The 17,638-nt window shown below is 42.0% G+C and overlaps 2 pseudogenes; both read right to left on the minus strand.

Moving 5' to 3' along the window:
- Positions 1–1,312: 1,312 nt before the first annotated feature.
- Positions 1,313–5,024, minus strand: LOC122346808 (annotated as a pseudogene).
- Positions 5,025–6,334: 1,310 nt separating this feature from the next.
- LOC122346593 lies at positions 6,335–11,206 on the minus strand (annotated as a pseudogene).
- Positions 11,207–17,638: the final 6,432 nt, after the last annotated feature.

Below are 17,638 nucleotides of genomic sequence, written 5' to 3' on the forward strand. Positions count from 1 at the left end.
CCTCCCAGGAGAAGGCAGGAAGCCACTCCGTCTGTAGTCGGCCCGTTCACCGCCTGCGACCCGTGTTTCTCCTCCGCCCGTAATGCAGATCCGTCACCTGAAGCGACAACACAGGCGTCAGCCAACAGAGCGAGCATTAACAGTTGGTGTGACAGGCAGTCAGCTGACCTTGGTGTCGTAACATCCTCCAGGACTGGCTCGGTGCTGCTGCAGGTGGGTTCTGCGGCGGCAGAGCGGACCACTGGTCGCTGCGAGTCTGGGTGCTGTATAATCTGAGCACAGATTGAGATGATGATGATTGACAGCTGCTGGCGCTACACGGCTTACTGAGAAGATATTTAAGGACCAAATTTCTAAAAACTTGAGTCATAAGTTATTATGTTTAATTGGAGCATAGAAACATACATGTGTGTGTGTGTGTGTGTCTCTGTGTGTGAGAAATATGTGTGTGTGTGTGTGTGTGTGTGAGCTATGTGTGTCTCTGTGTGTGGTATGTGTGTATGATTGCCTGTACGAAAAAAAAGAATGCAAATGGAAGAAATACTTTAAAAGAATATACGCACTAAAAAAATAAAGTTTAGAAAATTCAGACATAAACCAATTCAAATAATAAAAAAACAAACCACAACACTATATAATATAGCCATGTGTGTCTTTGTATAAATAAATAAAATAAATCTTAAAGGCAGGAAATAGATCTGCGTCAAGTGTCCAGCTGCATTAAAGGTTTGAACAGTCATCTAATTTCTTTTATTATAAATCTAGTTACCTAAAGAAGTGAAGCTACAGAGGTGATTTCATTAGAAGATGCTGTGACTTTCGTTTACCGTTGTATCTCATGATGTGTTGAGTTGGAGTTCCAGGTGAGACGGACGACTGGTATGACGCGGAAGATCTTGTGCCCAGCGGAGGGCAAAGGTAACAGTATGAACTCCCCAGCATCGTACCTGCTTCACATCTCCTCGTATCCGCTCAGATCGTAGATCTTGCGGTGGAAACATTTACATTAGTGAATGACCAGTAACCTGTGGATGACACACACACACACACACAAGATGCAACATGTCCGGGTTTGTTTCAGCCCATTTAAGTCACAAAGAAACCAAAGTGACCTCGCGCGCAGCGCCTCGTCTGATCCGGCACAATACTCACCAGCCCCGGATCTGCTCCACCACATTCAGAGCTCCGCCCCTCCAGACACACTGCCCAGATTCACTTTACTACATGTCCACAACCATACTACTGAATTGTACCGCCCCTGAGCGAGATCAGGCAGGAGCAAGGAAAACACAGTGACATGGCGGACCAGTAGCTAAGCAAAGGTGAATGTTGATTTCTGACCAGAGTTGTATCTGGAGAAGGTTTTGGCCCACTGCTCTCCCGTCTTTGCCAGCGTGTGCTGGTGAACCCTCTGCCTGTGAGAACAGGCTGGCAGGAGAGATGATGAAGGAGTACAGAGAGGTGTTGAAAGATTGTTATTGGTGGTCTGAGTCATCATCAGGCCGCTGCCCAGCAGATAGAAATCATCCAGAGACACCAGGAAACCTGAAACACAGTGACATCAGACATTCATATATTGCACAAACCACACTGCACTGCATGATGCACGTGAATTCAACTTAAAAACAAACAAAAAAACCCTTACACTTAGTGAGTGAATGAGAGCAAGAGAAAATGAGTGAGTGAGTGAATGAGAGGAGTGTGAATGAATGGGTGAGTGAGAGAGAATTGGAGAGAGAGAGTGAGTGAAAGGTGAGTGAGAGAGAAAGTGAGAGACTGAGTGAAAGAGAGAGAGAAAGAGTGAGAGAAAGAGTGAGAGGAAAGAGGAGAGAAAGAGAGAGAGGAGAGAGAGAGGAGAGAGTGAGAGAGAGAGTGAGAGAAAGGAGTGAGAGAGTGGAGAGAGAGAGTGAGTAGAATGAGAGAGAGAGAGAGAGTGAGTGAAAAGTGAGAGAGTGGAAAAGTGGTGAAAGAGTGTGAGAGAATTGGAGAAGTGAGTGAAAGAGTGAGAGAAAGAGTGTGTGAAAGAGTGAAGAGTGAGAGAGTGAGAGAGTGAGAGAGAAGAGTGAGAGAATAGAGTGAGAGAGTGAGTGAGTGAAAGAAGGAGAGAGAGAAAAGAGTGAAAAGGAGAGTGAAAGGAGAGGAGAGAGAAGGAGTGAGATAAGAGTGAGAGAGTGAAAGAGTGAATGAATGAGAGTGAGTACCAGGGTAGCTGCTGAAGGACAGAGTCCGGTGGCCGTGTGTGGTTCACTCAGTCTGAAGTCCCAGTGTTTGTAGATAGCGCATGGTGGCAGCGCATGTGTACCAGCTGGAGTGAGCGAACAACAGGTTCTCAAAGCCAGGCAACATCTGGAAACACAGAGCAGTTGAGAAGCAGCACACACGCTCGCCCTGACGCCAGTCTCATGATGTCTGATACCTTATGAGCGCAGAGCAGTGGCCCATCGAGGAGCTTTATACCGCTTCAAGCTGGACGTCCGTGAGGAACCAGCGCCGGGATCAGATCCAGCAGATCACCGACCGCTGCTTCAGAACTGGAAGGCAAACTGAGACAGAGGCTGCAGAGAGAGACGAGAAGACACACCAGCTAACTAACCTTGCTTTTAACCTTTTGATGTAATAAGATGATTAAAAAAATATTCTTTAGCTAAATAAATAGTAATGAAAATGGATGATAAAATTTTTCTATAAATGGAAAATTAAAAGGAACAATTTTATTTTTAAATTTATTTTATTTTTAAATTAATTTGTAAAGTAGGAAATAGGAAAAAATAACAGAAAAGCAACCCTGATAAAACAGAAAAGGTAAGGAAAGTAAGCAGCTGTCCCTCGCTCTGCTCTCACGCGCCTCCCGTGTTGTTTGGCCCAGTCGGTGACTCCGGCCTGCAGCCCGTCCAGCTGAGCCAGGATCAGGCCCGTGAATCCACAGAGGATCAGACGAGGACTCTTCACCTGAGCCCGACCAGACCGCGCCCTTCTTCCTGAGACACACGGACACAGTCAACACTGCGGTCCGGAGCAAGCACAGATACACACACACACACACACACACACACACACGGTCACACACACACACACACACACACACACACACACACACACACACACACACACACACACACACAGAGGCGTCACTCACGCGCCATGAAGCGCTTTGACAGCCAGCAGTGTTTTGGGATTCTCGATCAGGCTGGGTACATGTTGGTGTAATGATCAAAAATCTGCCTGAAACACACACACCAGTCATTATTATTAGTCGCTCGTTACAGAAACACATAATAAACTGACATTCCACATCACACATCTGGATGAGAGCAGTTTTGTTTAAATACCACCATTTTATATTGTAAGCTATATAATTTTTTTACATTTAATATTAGTCACATACAACATTACAATTTAAACTCAATTTTAGTTATTACATATATATATATATATATATATATATATATATATATATATATATATATATATATATATATATATATATATATATATATAAATATATATATAAACAATGATGAAAAAACAATGATGTTGCAGGAAATTATTTCAGAATAATAAAAAATGAAGCAGCGTCTGTGTTTCACTGCGTCTGAATGAAGGTCGGCGGTCTGAGAAGATGAGGACGCTCACAAAGTTGCTGCATGATGTCTCCGTGTTCATCAAAAGGTACATTTGCTTTTTGAAAAAGTTGTTTTGGACATTTCAGCCAAGGTGACATGAATGCCGAAACTTTTGTTATGAATCTACTCTGTGTAGGATTTTCTAACAGAGAAGCCTGTTTCACAGTGTTTTATGAAGAACTGGAAAGCTATTGTTATACTATTCAAAAGAAGCACTAATAGAAAGGTAATCAAAACTGTCCGGCATCGCCGAGCAGTGATCCGAAGGCCTTGATTGCGTGTTTAATTTAGATTTTACTCAATCCCTGTTCTTTGTGTTTTGTATTGTCTATTGTATTATTTTAATTTAAAAATCCAATTAAAAAAAAAGAGAGGATGAGGATGACTCGGAGACTCACGGCGCCGTCAGGAAACCCTCCAGATATCCGGCCAGGAACATGGTGACGTCATCGCTGCAGTGCCGCGCGCTTCGCGTCCCGCGCGGATCTCGAGCACGCCCCATCCCGTCGACCACAGCGTGTCGTTATAGTAACCGTCATGCAGCGTCGCCCTGCGGGTCCAGGACGCCCTCCTTCAGCACCACGGCCTTGTGGGTCGAGTCCCAGTACGCCGTGGCTCCAGCAGCTCTGGAGCGAACACACACACACACACACACACGTGACTTCACGAGGGCGCCCGCGACTTCCTCAAAACACCTCCGAAATAATGCCGTTTCAATCAGAAGAGGAACTCTGCAGGATTTGAAATGAGAAACTGATCTCCAAAAACACCGTAAATTAAACCAAACTTACTCGGTTTCTGAAGACTAGTTAAGTGTTTCGTTGCTGGTTCATGTCAGAGCAGACGAATTGAATATTAACAGATAATAATAATAATAAAAACTTTAATAATGTATGAACACTGAAGCGAAACGATTTCACCTGTTAACAAATCATGTGCTCTTTTGAGCTTCAGATGTAAAACTAATGCATTGTAAATAAGACGCTCAAAATAAGTCTCAAACAGGTTCTGTAATGCTTTCCCAACTTTGCATTTCACTTTAAATCATTTATTTTATTATGCATTGCACTGCCATTCTATCAAGTGTTATATTTCTGTAAAACTTGATCGTTTTGTTCAGTAACTGGAGTCTCGTATCAGCCTTCAGGTTGAGTTTTATAGGATCATGTGCTTCTCAAAACCGCAGAGTCAGGATCGCTCTCTAACTCACTTAAAACACACGGAAAACAATGGCAGTGTTTTAAAGACACGGACGGGGACTTCGCGCCGCGCACACGGTCAGATCGAATCGCTTCACGACGCAGCAACGCGCCCGGGTGAATAAACGAGTCACTTACTGTCGCCTCCCGCTGCCGCGACGAAGCACGCGACAATTAACGCGCAGACGCTGCTCTTCGGCATGTTTGTGTCGGCGACGTTCAGTCCCGCAGAAACTGAAAATAAAGTGGGAAGTCCGTCGGGGAAGAGCTTCCTCGTGACATAACAACATCGAAATAAATCCCCGCGGACGCACGCACGCACGCGAGATAACGTTTATGTAACGCGACTGACGCGCGCTGAATTACACAATAAACACAGAAGAAAGAAAAGTAAGCTTCACCCCAGATGGGACTGAACCACAATCCCTGGCTTAGGAGGCCAGTGCCTTATCCATTAGGCCACTGGGGCGGATGATACCAGCGGCGGGCGGAGACGCCTTATAAAGACGTCCAATCGGACTGCGGTGAGAGGTCACGTGATCGCTGCTTATACACGGAAGTGAAATCGCTAGTTTAAACCGAATAAGTTTTCGTTATTATAGGCGACATGTTATTAAACTAGCAGTATGCTAATGCAGATAAACTGTAAAATGAAACAGCTTTTGGATGTTAAGAGGCCATTTCAGGATTATATCGTTGAGTCGTTACAACTCGTCAAGTTATTTATCAACTGGTTTATCCGAATACTCATTTAAAACAAATCAAGATAAAGGAAAAGAAATGTTAATAACTTGCGAGTCATTAAACAATAATTTGAAAGTAAAACTTAAAAAACTTAAAACGTTAATAATTGTTTGTGAGTGGCTTTTCAACTCCAAAGTAGTGCGTTTTAATGGTTAAACCTCTGATTCAGACACTTTTAAAGATTCACTGAGACAGAACGCCATAAAAGTTCCTGAACCTCGACACGTTTAATGAGAAAGCCCATAAAACAAATCTGATTTACATTTTTCACCCATTTCACAAGCATCTTTCTTCTTCAAACCCTTTATGTACACAAACCACAGTAACACCATCACATTAAATTACACCCAAACAACAAAACAAGAGCTCAAAACATTCATCCAGTGTTTTAAAGGCAAAAAGAGAAAAACCTCACAAAGTTGTGCAAATCCACATTGACAACTCAATTTCAGGTCCCTTCGTTTGAAATGTTATGAAAAACAAAAAAAGTGCCAAGACTTCAAATAAAGAATGTTTGTCTGAAATTTTGAATTCTGTTACCATAGTAACCAAAGTAACATTCTATTCTAAAGTATGTAACACGGCAACCAGCTATTCACTTCCTGTCTGCCCAGTCATTTGAATGTGTAGTTTATCAATAAAGAATTTGCTATATTAAATATCATATATATAAATATGTAATATATAATGCTTTTATTTGTATTTGTCGATCATCCTACTTCCTGAACATACTCTCTCATCCTTCATTGATTTCTTATTTCATCTGATAATTCACTGGTCGTCGATGAGTTTCTCGGCTCCGTTCTCAGTCTGCGGAGCTCCGTCTTCTCCTCCTCGGCCCGTGTCTTCTCGTCCTCCTCCTCCTCCTCCTCGTAGGAGACTCTGCCCGCCGTAGCTGATCATGGTCCGGGACAGATCCACCTCGATGGGGAACACGTCAGCCTCTTTCAGCACGTAGCGAGTCGCCGTAATAGTGCGACATCCCCGAGCGTAAGCGCTGCAGCTGGAACACAATGTCCTGGACTGAAGGGAGACGGGAAAGGGTTAAACCGCTGCTAAAGCGGATCGCGTGACGCTTTCCAAACTGAACAAACCATGTTTCTGGTCCAGGAGTTCGATCTTCTCCAGGACGTCTTTGCGCATCTTGGCGAAGCGCGCGCGGGCTTCCTGTCGACAGCGCAGGATCAAGCGGTACTCGTAGTTCCCGGTGCTGACGCGGTACAGCGGGTCACCCAACGCCTGAAACACACACAACACACACAGTGGTTTTGGCTCACTTTCACACTATTACCAGTATAGTGTACCAGTATTTTGACATTTTTAAATGTTCCGATCTGGATGTAGGTCAAAGTCAAAAATCTCCAGCTCCAGAACACTTTGTACAATCAGTGAACACGTCACAGGCCTTTAAACAACCAGACTTTATTAAGAGTCAGATGATCTTGAGTAGTGACAGTGAACGAGTAAATGATGAGCAGAGATAGAGAGAGAGAGAAAGAGAGAGAGAGAGACAGAGAGACAGAGAGAGAGAGAGAGAGAGAGAGAGAGAGAGAGAGAGAGAGAGAGAGACAGAGACAGAGAGAGAGAGACAGAGAGAGAGAGAGACAGAGAGAGAGAGAGAGAGAGAGAGAGAGAGAGAGAGAGAGAGAGAGAGAGAGAGAGAGAGAGAGAGAGAGAGAGAGAGAGAGAGAGAGAGAGAGACAGAGAGACAGAGAGAGAGAGAGAGAGACAGAGAGAGAGAGAGAGAGAGAGAGAGAGAGAGAGAGAGAGAGAGAGAGACAGAGAGAGAGAGAGAGAGAGAGAGAGAGAGAGAAAGAGAGAGAGAGAGACAGAGAGAGAGAGAGACAGAGAGAGAGAGAGAGACAGAGAGAGAGACAGAGAGAGAGAGCAGAGAGAGAGAGAGAGAGAGAGAGAGAGACAGAGAGAGAGAGACAGAGAGAGAGAGAGAGAGAGAGAGAGAGAGAGAGAGAGAGAGAGAGAGAGAGAGAGAGAGAGAGAGAGAGAGAGAGAGACAGAGAGAGAGAGAGAGAGAGAGAGAGAGAGAGAGAGAGACAGAGAGAGAGAGAGAGAGAGAGAGAGAGAGAGAGAGAGAGAGAGAGAGAGAGAGAGAGAGAGAGAGAGAGAGAGAGAGACAGAGAGAGAGAGAGAGAGAGAGAGAGAGAGAGAGAGAGAGAGAGAGAGAGAGAGACAGAGAGACAGAGAGAGAGAGAGAGACAGAGAGAGAGAGAGAGAGAGAGACAGAGAGAGAGACAGAGAGAGAGAGACAGAGAGAGAGAGAGAGAGACAGAGAGAGAGAGAGAGAGAGAGAGAGAGAGAGAGAGAGAGAGAGAGACAGAGAGAGAGAGAGAGAGAGAGAGAGAGAGAGAGAGAGAGAGAGAGAGAGAGAGAGAGAGACAGAGAGAGAGAGAGACAGAGAGAGAGAGAGAGAGAGAGAGAGAGACAGAGAGAGAGAGAGACAGAGAGAGACAGACAGAGAGAGAGACAGACAGAGAGAGACAGAGAGAGAGAGAGAGAGAGAGAGAGAGAGAGAGAGAGACAGAGAGAGAGAGAGAGAGAGAGACAGAGAGAGAGAGAGAGAGAGAGAGAGACACAGAGAGAGAGAGAGAGAGAGAGAGAGAGAGAGAGACAGAGAGAGAGAGACAGAGAGAGAGAGAGACAGAGAGAGAGAGAACTTACGATACAGCTGTACTCTTCGTCGTCCATCTCCTTCACCTTCAGACAGTACGACTGAAAAACACAAACACACATCAGTAAACCCCCCTCTGCTGACGTCACACGAGATGAATCTTCTGGATGTTTGTCGCACCAAGTACTCAAACTTGACGCGTCCAGGTATTTGCGGATGGTGAGCTTGGTGTCGGGAATGGCTTTGTGTAGATACGTGTTGAGATCATGCAGCATCTGACGAGACACACACACACACACATTATTCCTCATTACATTACACCACGCACGCTTCAGCTACTCTTCATACTCTACACTGCACAGATCAGGGACTCCAGACCCCGAAAAGTGCTTTAACTCTTAACAGACACACAGCATGCAATTAAAAATAAATGTGGTTTATTATTAACCATTTCACATCATAGCAGTGCTGTTAGCATCACGATTAATTGCTGAATTGCATTTAAAATAAACACTTATTTGTGTAATTGCATATATTTATGTGAGTCAAACACAAAAACAAGGGTTTAGCCAAAAATAATACTGCTTTAAACTGTTGCCGTTTTCCGATTAATTGCAATTTTGTTTTTGTTTTTCTGAGCCAAAAATATTGATCACACATTTTCCCCCATTTACTAGATTTATCCTCTAAAGTCATTCAGCGTAACCATCACGGGACACGTTCAAGTTACCAATTATTTACGCTAGAGGTCCATTTGCCGTCTGAATTCTATATATTTTTTAGAATAAGCACGTTGTTTGAATTTTTACATTAATACATGGACATACAAATCAGTTTTGTGACGTTATTTGACGCGACAATTTGATATTTCAGCCTCACAAAACCTCAAAGTAGACACTTCACTTACATTTAAATGGACATAAAATCAGACAGACATTTTTTTGACACACACATCATGATGTCTTTGACCCACACACACACACACACACACACAATGTAGCACTCACGTCATATATTTAATCTCTGCATCTCACGGGTTTGATGGTCTTCAGCAGCTGGATGCCGAACTTCTCCATGTTTCGATGCGCCGCGGCGAACTTGACGAAAAGGCTCTCGCTGGCGTGCCTGCGGCTCACGCAGACCCGATGACGGAAAACACGTCGCCAAACGCTGGAGAGAGGAACGCAGACATAGGATGATCTTAGAGAGCTCGCGTAGAAAACATAACCGTTTTACGTCACTCTATAAACCTAGCGTACCTCTGTGGGTCTGCGAGAGCTCGAGAAAGCTCGTAGCAGTTCTCTTGGTGTGCTCCATCAGCCCTAGACGCACACAGACACGGGTTACTTCCAGAGTAAACGCTCAGTTTGATGCAGCGATGGTACTAACGCATCTTTATAAAGCTCAGCGGTCTTCTCCAGCTCCTCCAGCCTCTTCACCAGACCATCTGCAACACATTACATCCACACGTCAGTGACGGGCTCTCGGGACTCGGTAGCGATAAGCGTTTACTTCATTAGCCGTGTGCGCGACTCTGGTCTGACCGTTGCACAGGATGGCTCTGCTGAGTCCCAGAGCGCCTGCGGTCCCGAACTCATGTTCTCCACCAGACGATGCTTCACCTTCTTCAGCACTGACACACACACACCTTCATCAGAGAGAAGCACACTTCGCATCCCTTCACACACACATATATAGAGTTTTACCCGATATCCAGAGACTTGCCCTGCTTGGGGTCGGCCTGCAGTTTGTTGTACTGGATCACGACTTCCCCTGCAGATCACAAACACACCCTCAAGAACAACCAACTACTCCTAACCAGTCTAGAACGTGCTCATATACAGATAACATTGTGATGTTGTTTGCATTATATAACCTATACACACACACACACACACGCACACTCAAAAAAAGCATAAGCGCACTAAATTAACATACAGCTTCGACTACTTCTGAAGAGGTTTCCAAAGACAGAAGTACTTCAAGAGGTAAGGCTGTCGCGAGTCGACGGTCACTTAAAGTCTCGTGTGATTGCTGTATATATTGTCTTTAATATCAACTCCGTCATCCCAGCTCAGAGTGATTATAAAGACATAAAGATGTCAGAAGCGTTGACTCGAGCTGGTGTTAGATGTCGTACCTGCACCGCCTGGATCATCTTGGCCACCTCCACTTTAGTCTTTCCTTTCACCGGTTTGCCGTTGACTCCCGTGATCTCGTCACCGGCGGCCAGAGTCCCGTCCAGAGAGGCAGGAGTGTTATCAAACACCTGAACACACACACACACCTCAAATGAGCTTCAGTCGAAGACTATTTGAGGACAGCGATGGAGAAGATGCGTGCGTGAAGGTCTGGACCTGGACGATGTAGAGACAGGGACAGAACTGAGCTCCTCCGCCGATGCTGATCCCGATCAGGTTCTGCGAGTCCTTCTTCAGGGTCACCGTCCCGGGAACCGTGGGAATCCCTCTGGACACAAATCACACACACGACGGTCAACATTTCGTAACGCTCAACTCTAAGTGGGACCGACACAGAAGTCTACAAACCCCCCCCCGCCGGATGTGACGTCGAGTAAACGTGAATATTAATTATCGCTGGATGATGTCCGTGATACTCACAGTTTGTCCTCCTCCAGCTCGTAGTCCATGTCCGTGAACATTATCGGCTCTGAACCCTGTGACTGAAGCACAGCAGCGTTAACCCCGCACTCTCAGAGATATTATTTATATATATATATATATATATATATATATATATATATATATATATATATATATATTCACTGTCATTGCTGTCGTTGTTATCGTTAGCATGATTAGCGACAGGTGTTTCTTACCGGTCGGTCGACGAGCAGCTGAAGCGTAAAGATGCTCTCAACACATGAACATGTTAAGATAAAGTCTGCATGTTGTGTTTATTCGGTAGACATTGAGCAGCTGCATCTGAACGGCGGTCTGCTGGACGCGTTCTTCTTCTGCGGGTGTTTAGTTGCGACCGGAAACCCGAGCGACTTAAGAAGCGCGCTTCCGCCACCTGCTGGCCCGGAGGCGGAAATGATTAAATCGTATATAGTATTATAGTAATTCTATAATTTGGTGGCACTTTGGTACTGAATCAGTTTCGGATGACTACAAAAATATACCTCCGAATATAATGCTTTTAGGTATATTTGTCTTGAAAATATTAAATAAAACTCTTCCACTACACCCATTGACTGCCTTTGTCTACTGATTCAAACATTCTGTTTGAATTATCATAATATAATTGCGTAATTTTGATCTTTTGTGTATGTTTACTCTATTAAGTAACAGCACGAGTGCATAAATATAATCTTTGTCATTTCTTTAATAAAAACAATAAAAACAAGTCAGATGTCATGAGATGTGGCTAGCTCTGATCAATTAATGAATAATTAAATATTGTTTTTGTAACCCTAAACCTACACCTTACAGGAATAAAAAAAAAGCCATACGTATCCCTCCCTCCTGTCCTTTATAGTACAGTAGTAGTTATCATTTATCACTTTTAACAAACAACGATATATATCGTATATCTATAGACGTGCCATAAGCTAGCGTTTGATGTTAGCATCTTGAGCTAAAGCCCAAAATGGTGGGAAACTCTGTTAGAAGCTTTGCTATGCGTTTCATTGTTAGCAAGTTGATCAGAAGCTAAAAGTTAACGCATGCACTAGTACTATTAACAGATGAAATGTTAAAGAGCTGTGTTTAAATGAACACCCTTTGTTTTCAGTTTGACGTGCTGGTGTTTTTACTCGGACACAGGACAGATGGCAGAAGAAGCAGAGTCTTCATCGTTTCAGAGGACGTTCCTCATTTTCAGCGTGACAACGTGCCAGAGTTGTGAAAGAAACACGATCACTTTCACCAGTAGATGGCTGCAGAGCTCTGCTGTTTGCTGTTGCTTTTTGACCAATTCACATGCATCAAGTGTTTTTGTTGTTTTTAGTTTTGTCATTTCTCTCTCTGTGTGTGTTTTCAACATATGTCAGTAACAACCCGGGTAATCCCTGAAAACAACAAAAAGATATGTTCAGAAGTTAAGCTGCAAAAAGAAAGCAAAGACACCAAAAATTGGAAATCTATGAGTAGTTTGAAAGCGATCTCGGAAATGAACGTCATCAGCTACAGTACCAGGATGATGAAGATGAACACGCCAAGAAACCTCTGGGATCCGATAGGAAATATAAAACTGAAGATCAGAGGAGAGGCCCACAGAACCAGACCTGAGCAATGCATCATATTAAATGCAATACGTTTTAATTTTGTCAATCCATTTTATTGCACGTAGCATCATTTCTGAAATGATCTGTTTTGTTTCATTGGTATGTTGCTGACATCTGCTGAAAATCTCATGTCAGTCGACATGCATTCACTGAGAAAAATGTGAAACTTATTTGCTTGAACATTGTCCAGCACGAGGAGAAGCTGTTTTCTGTTCCTCCACGATTCACTTCCAATGCAGACTCTTTCTTCAAAAACTCTATGAAGTCAAAGTTTTTACTTTCTGTTTGATAGATCCCAGACACAGTTCTCCTTCTCAGAGATTCAGTCTCTTTCACAATGTCTAGTATCATCTGAACACTTCTCCTCTTCTTTTCTTCCAGGAGTGCTTCTCTCTTTCATTTAAGTGTGTTCAAGCAGTTTTTCTTTTCACGTTTTATTTCTTGAAGAAGAGGTGACCGGACAGCTGAAGAAAATGCGTTTTTCTGTGGGAGGACTGAGCACATCATATACACCCCAGTTTATTAAAAAAGACCAAACTGACCAAAAATCACACCGTGGAGAGTAAATATGAACTATTTCGAACAGCTGACCAATCAAAATATAATTTTACCAAAACAAAAAAAGAAAGTAAGTAAATGAGAATATGTGATAAATACAGCTATGTTTACCATTTTTAAGTATTTAACACTTTTATAAACGTTCAGTACTAAGTAATGCTTCCCTCAGTAAGTAATTAAAGAGCTACTTTATGTTTATGCTTTTGGAAAAGGGTCTTTACTTATGCTATTATTTAGCGTTTTATGTTTCTTTTGAGCACAAAAGATGTCCCAAGATACATACATTTGTGATTTCAAGGAAAAACTGGTGAGTTGAGACCATTTTGGGATTATCAACTGAATATTAAAAGAAAATATTGATGTACTGTGTGTCTTAAATGGCTTTTGACATGAAATGAAACATGCTCACTTTAGAAAAACAAAGGCACTGATGTTTTAAGATGGGTTAGTCTTGCCTGAGAAAGCAGTAGTAAAGTTTGTCGCATGAAATAATAATCGTTGTTTTCAGAACAATTATGTATATTTCAAGGTGCATGGAGAAATTTTATGATGTCCAAAAGGCACCGGACTTTCAGAACCAGGGATGTGTTTCCCAAAAAAGCTGTTGTTAATGACTGAACCATGGCATGATGTTTCCAAGAAAACTAGTTTAGTTCCCAAACGGTGTTCCTAGTAACAAAACGGTTTCTAATTTCTGAGGCTAAGGTTTTAATTTCTGAACTTCCTTCCTCAGTGGTTCTAGGAACTCGTTCCAGTGCAGAAGCGCTGCATGTTTCATTTTTGCAGCAGCAAAGACGAAATCTTGATCAGATGACGCTATCATTGTCTAATAGTCCATTCGTGCAGTTTTATTAAGTCTACTTGGGCTATATAGGTGAGGTTTTATCATTGTGGCTCTACAGCCCGCTGTATCTGACACATGCTGCAGTGCATGCTGGGTGCGGCGTAGTACGCTCTCAGAAACAAAGGTACAAAACCCTTTTCAAAGGAGAAATGTTTGTACCTAATCGGTTCATTTTGTTACCTTAAAGGAACGTGTCAGTACTTCATTTGAAGCTAAAAGGTACAAAGTGTAACGTCGCAGAGACGGCTTTTGTACCTTTTTTTATGAGAGTGCACAAGCGCATTATTTTTTGCCGTTGTTTTCATTGTGAGTTTAGTTTCTCTTTGTGATCTGTTTATCTCAAAATTAAAAAAAAGTAAAAAACATAAAAATTAAAGTTACACATAAGCTTCAGTATACTCATAAGCAGAGTATGCATTATATCAGTACTCATTAATTAAAGGACACTGCCCAAAACAAAGGTTCCACTAATGAAACGAAACGTCTAATAAAACATGTTTGATTGATTCAGCATTTAGTTCATTCACGAAAACAACTCAGTCATCGACACCGCACAGAATGAATTCAAACAGCTTAATAAAGTAAAGCCGGTATCCTCAGAGATTTTGTTACTTTTCAATCTTCAGCTGACTTTTTTTTGCTGTTTGTTTTAAAGAAAAGCCCATTTTGAGGGAGGTCTTTGGAAACACTATTACAGGGTGATTTTGGGAAAACAGGAAGGGTATAAAAGGGTACAGCCGTAACAACCTCTTTCTTTCGGTCCTGATTCTCTTGGACAAACAGAGAGAAGTGAGTAAAAGTACTACTTTTTTTACGACGGCATGATCACTGTATCGTTCCCAGGGTCTGTTCGTGTCCTGGACGTGTCAGGGATGTATATTTAGGGGCGAAAAAAGCATTTTTTTCTCCTAATCACCCACGTCATGTTCCATGGAATATTAGATCGTTTGTAAAGTACACTAAATCAGATCATTTTGGACTAATTAATCATTTTGATTTATTTTAAATAATTTAGAATTATTGCAGATATAAATATCTATAATATTTACAGTTACATATTTTTAAGGTGTCCTTGTCACAATGTAATTACACGTTTAAGTAATATTAAGTAATATGCGTAATATTTACGGTTTAAAATATGGTTACTTGCATGCAATTATGGATAATTTATTGTACATGTAACGTTATGCAACAAGGACACCTTAAAATAAATAAATACATTGTTACCGCATGTCAGAAAAGCGGTAATCGTTAGTCATCAATAAAAATAGCTTTTTCTAATGCTGAGTTTCAAAAGCAACTTCTTCAAGCTTCTCCTTTCAGTATGTGTGGGTCATGTATAGCAAGAAAATGAATAAAAACAGGCCAAATGCTGAAGTAGATTGGTCTCGTGAGAAGATGCTGATAAAGCAGCACTTAAAGCAGCACCTGAGGTATCAAGATAGCCATAAAGATCAAGTCCAGTAACTAACTGCAACTCAAATACCGCACTGCATTTCAGTATTCAATAGGAGAGAAACAATGGCTTCTAACAGTGCACTATACTCAAAATAATGATGATAAGAGTTTATTATTATTAAAGATTGCTTTTATGAGCACATTCATGGCAAACCATTAATTCTCTATCCTTTCTCCAGCATCCGCTCTTATGAACTCCGCAAATGAGGAAGTGGTGCCCGCTGGAACCAAACCCTCGCCCTCTGTAGCCGCAAGCCCTCAGATATTAACCAAAAAATGCGGGCCCCACAACCTGGAAAGATTGGGGCCCAGTTTCCGCTCCCCTCTTTCCGCGATAACTCTCCAGCCACGGGGCGGGGCGGGGGCCCACCTCCTCCATCAGCTGTAGGTGAACCAAATACAACCGATAACGGTGACGTGTGTGTGTGTGTGTGTGTGTGTGGGCTGATGTAATCAACAACAAAAAATAATTTCACCAAACATTAATCAAAAATAAGAATTATTGGGTCTCACTTTATATTAGGTGGCCCTAATTAACATGCGCTTGAAATTAATCATTTGGAACATTGCACTTATTGCGTATGCGTGCATGTTTTTACATTGTACCAATATTTTAAAAGTAGTCGTAAGTAATTACACCCGTGATCAATTTCTGTAACTGCATTTAAAATTACACTGTTGACCCATTCCTTACACCTTAACCCACCCTTAAACCACCAAACCTGCCCCTAACCTTACCCGCATCCCACATCAATATTAGCAAAAGTGTTTTTTAGTACAATATGAACGCAGTACAGTAAGTACACAGTAGTTAAGATCACCTAATATGAAGTGGGACCAAATATTGAACTGGGTTACTAAACAATGATGATTACAAAATGAACTAAAATCAACATACACAGCAAATGTGCTGTTAAAAGCACTAGAGAAAACGTAACGTTAAAAGTAAATGGACTAGGGTGTGAAAAGCGTCCTGTTCACTTGTTTTCAGAAAACAATACATTGATTTAACTTTTTGTTAAGAAAGCCATATGCGAAGAGTGACAATGACCATAAACATTTAGCGACTCATACCTGAGAGAAAGGATGTGAGTATTATTTGTATAATAACATATTAACAAACATAGTATAATCAACATATAAATGACAAAAAAATATGTGAATTGAGGTCACTCCCTCCAGTCACTGCCTCGCTGCCAGTCCCAAAAAACTTTTACTTGATATTTCAAAACCAGCGGGACTCTTTTGTTAAGCGTATTATAAACATCTGCGTTCGAGAAGATATCAAAGTATTTCACAGTAAAGACTTTTCTAAACATTCTTAGACATTACTTGTACTATCGTGCAAACATTTATATTATATTGTGTTAATTTTATATTGTAGCATCGGGTTCTTCTTCTGAGGCATAAATATAAAGGTTATTCCTCTCCGCGAAACAAACGAATAAAAGGCAAACAAACAGGGAACAAACGAGATACAAAACAAGACTAGAGTAGCACAGGCTAGGCTCTGTACACGCTAAACAATACTCCACGCTGAACAGAGTCTGGAGTATGGCGTGAGTGTGACTGAGTGCAGGTGAGTGTGTGATGAGTCAGGTGTGTGTGTCATCAGTGCAGTGGCTGATGGGAAGTGAAGTCCATGGACTGAAACCGTGACAGATGGGTCATATTTCAGGGATTTGTACAAACGATCTATACAAGCATCTTGATTGGAGACTGAGATGACTGAAAGTTTGTTTTCTTTATTTTACAACAGCGTAATGTTTCGATTATGTGGTGCGTATACAAAAATAAACGTAGACCCTTTCCATATTTTAAGTGATCTATTTTAAGCGATTTATTTTTCCAATCATAAATGACTGGGCGCCAAGTTCTTTTCACTCTCATCTGGAAAATGCGCAAGTGCTCCAATCAGCAACCCGATATGGTTAACGTCGGCCATTTTTAAGGAGATGGAGTGGTTATGGTGAAACTTCCACACATTTTTCGAAGCCCTGGATACTCTCTTTGCAGGACACCTGGACTTAAATCTGGGACATGTAATGTCTCAGAGAAAATCAAGAGTAAATAGCCCAAATAGCCAATGGCCCTGCATCAGTGTGACTGAATAACATCACCAATTACATACACCAACCCCTTCTTCTCTCCCTCTTTCCCATGCTTCATTATAAGATGGACGGGTCTGAACTTCAGCAACAGGTACTTCCAGACATCCATGAGCAACCTCAAGACAATTGGTGTGTCTTCAACTTTCATTTTTATGTTGTTTTCTAACTTCTGAATGTCTCATATATTTAATCTGTCTTAAATCTTTTCATAGTGCTGTTAAAGACC

Source organism: Puntigrus tetrazona, chromosome 6 (genome assembly GCF_018831695.1).
Source record: "Puntigrus tetrazona isolate hp1 chromosome 6, ASM1883169v1, whole genome shotgun sequence".
In the NCBI taxonomy this organism is placed as follows: domain Eukaryota; kingdom Metazoa; phylum Chordata; class Actinopteri; order Cypriniformes; family Cyprinidae; genus Puntigrus; species Puntigrus tetrazona.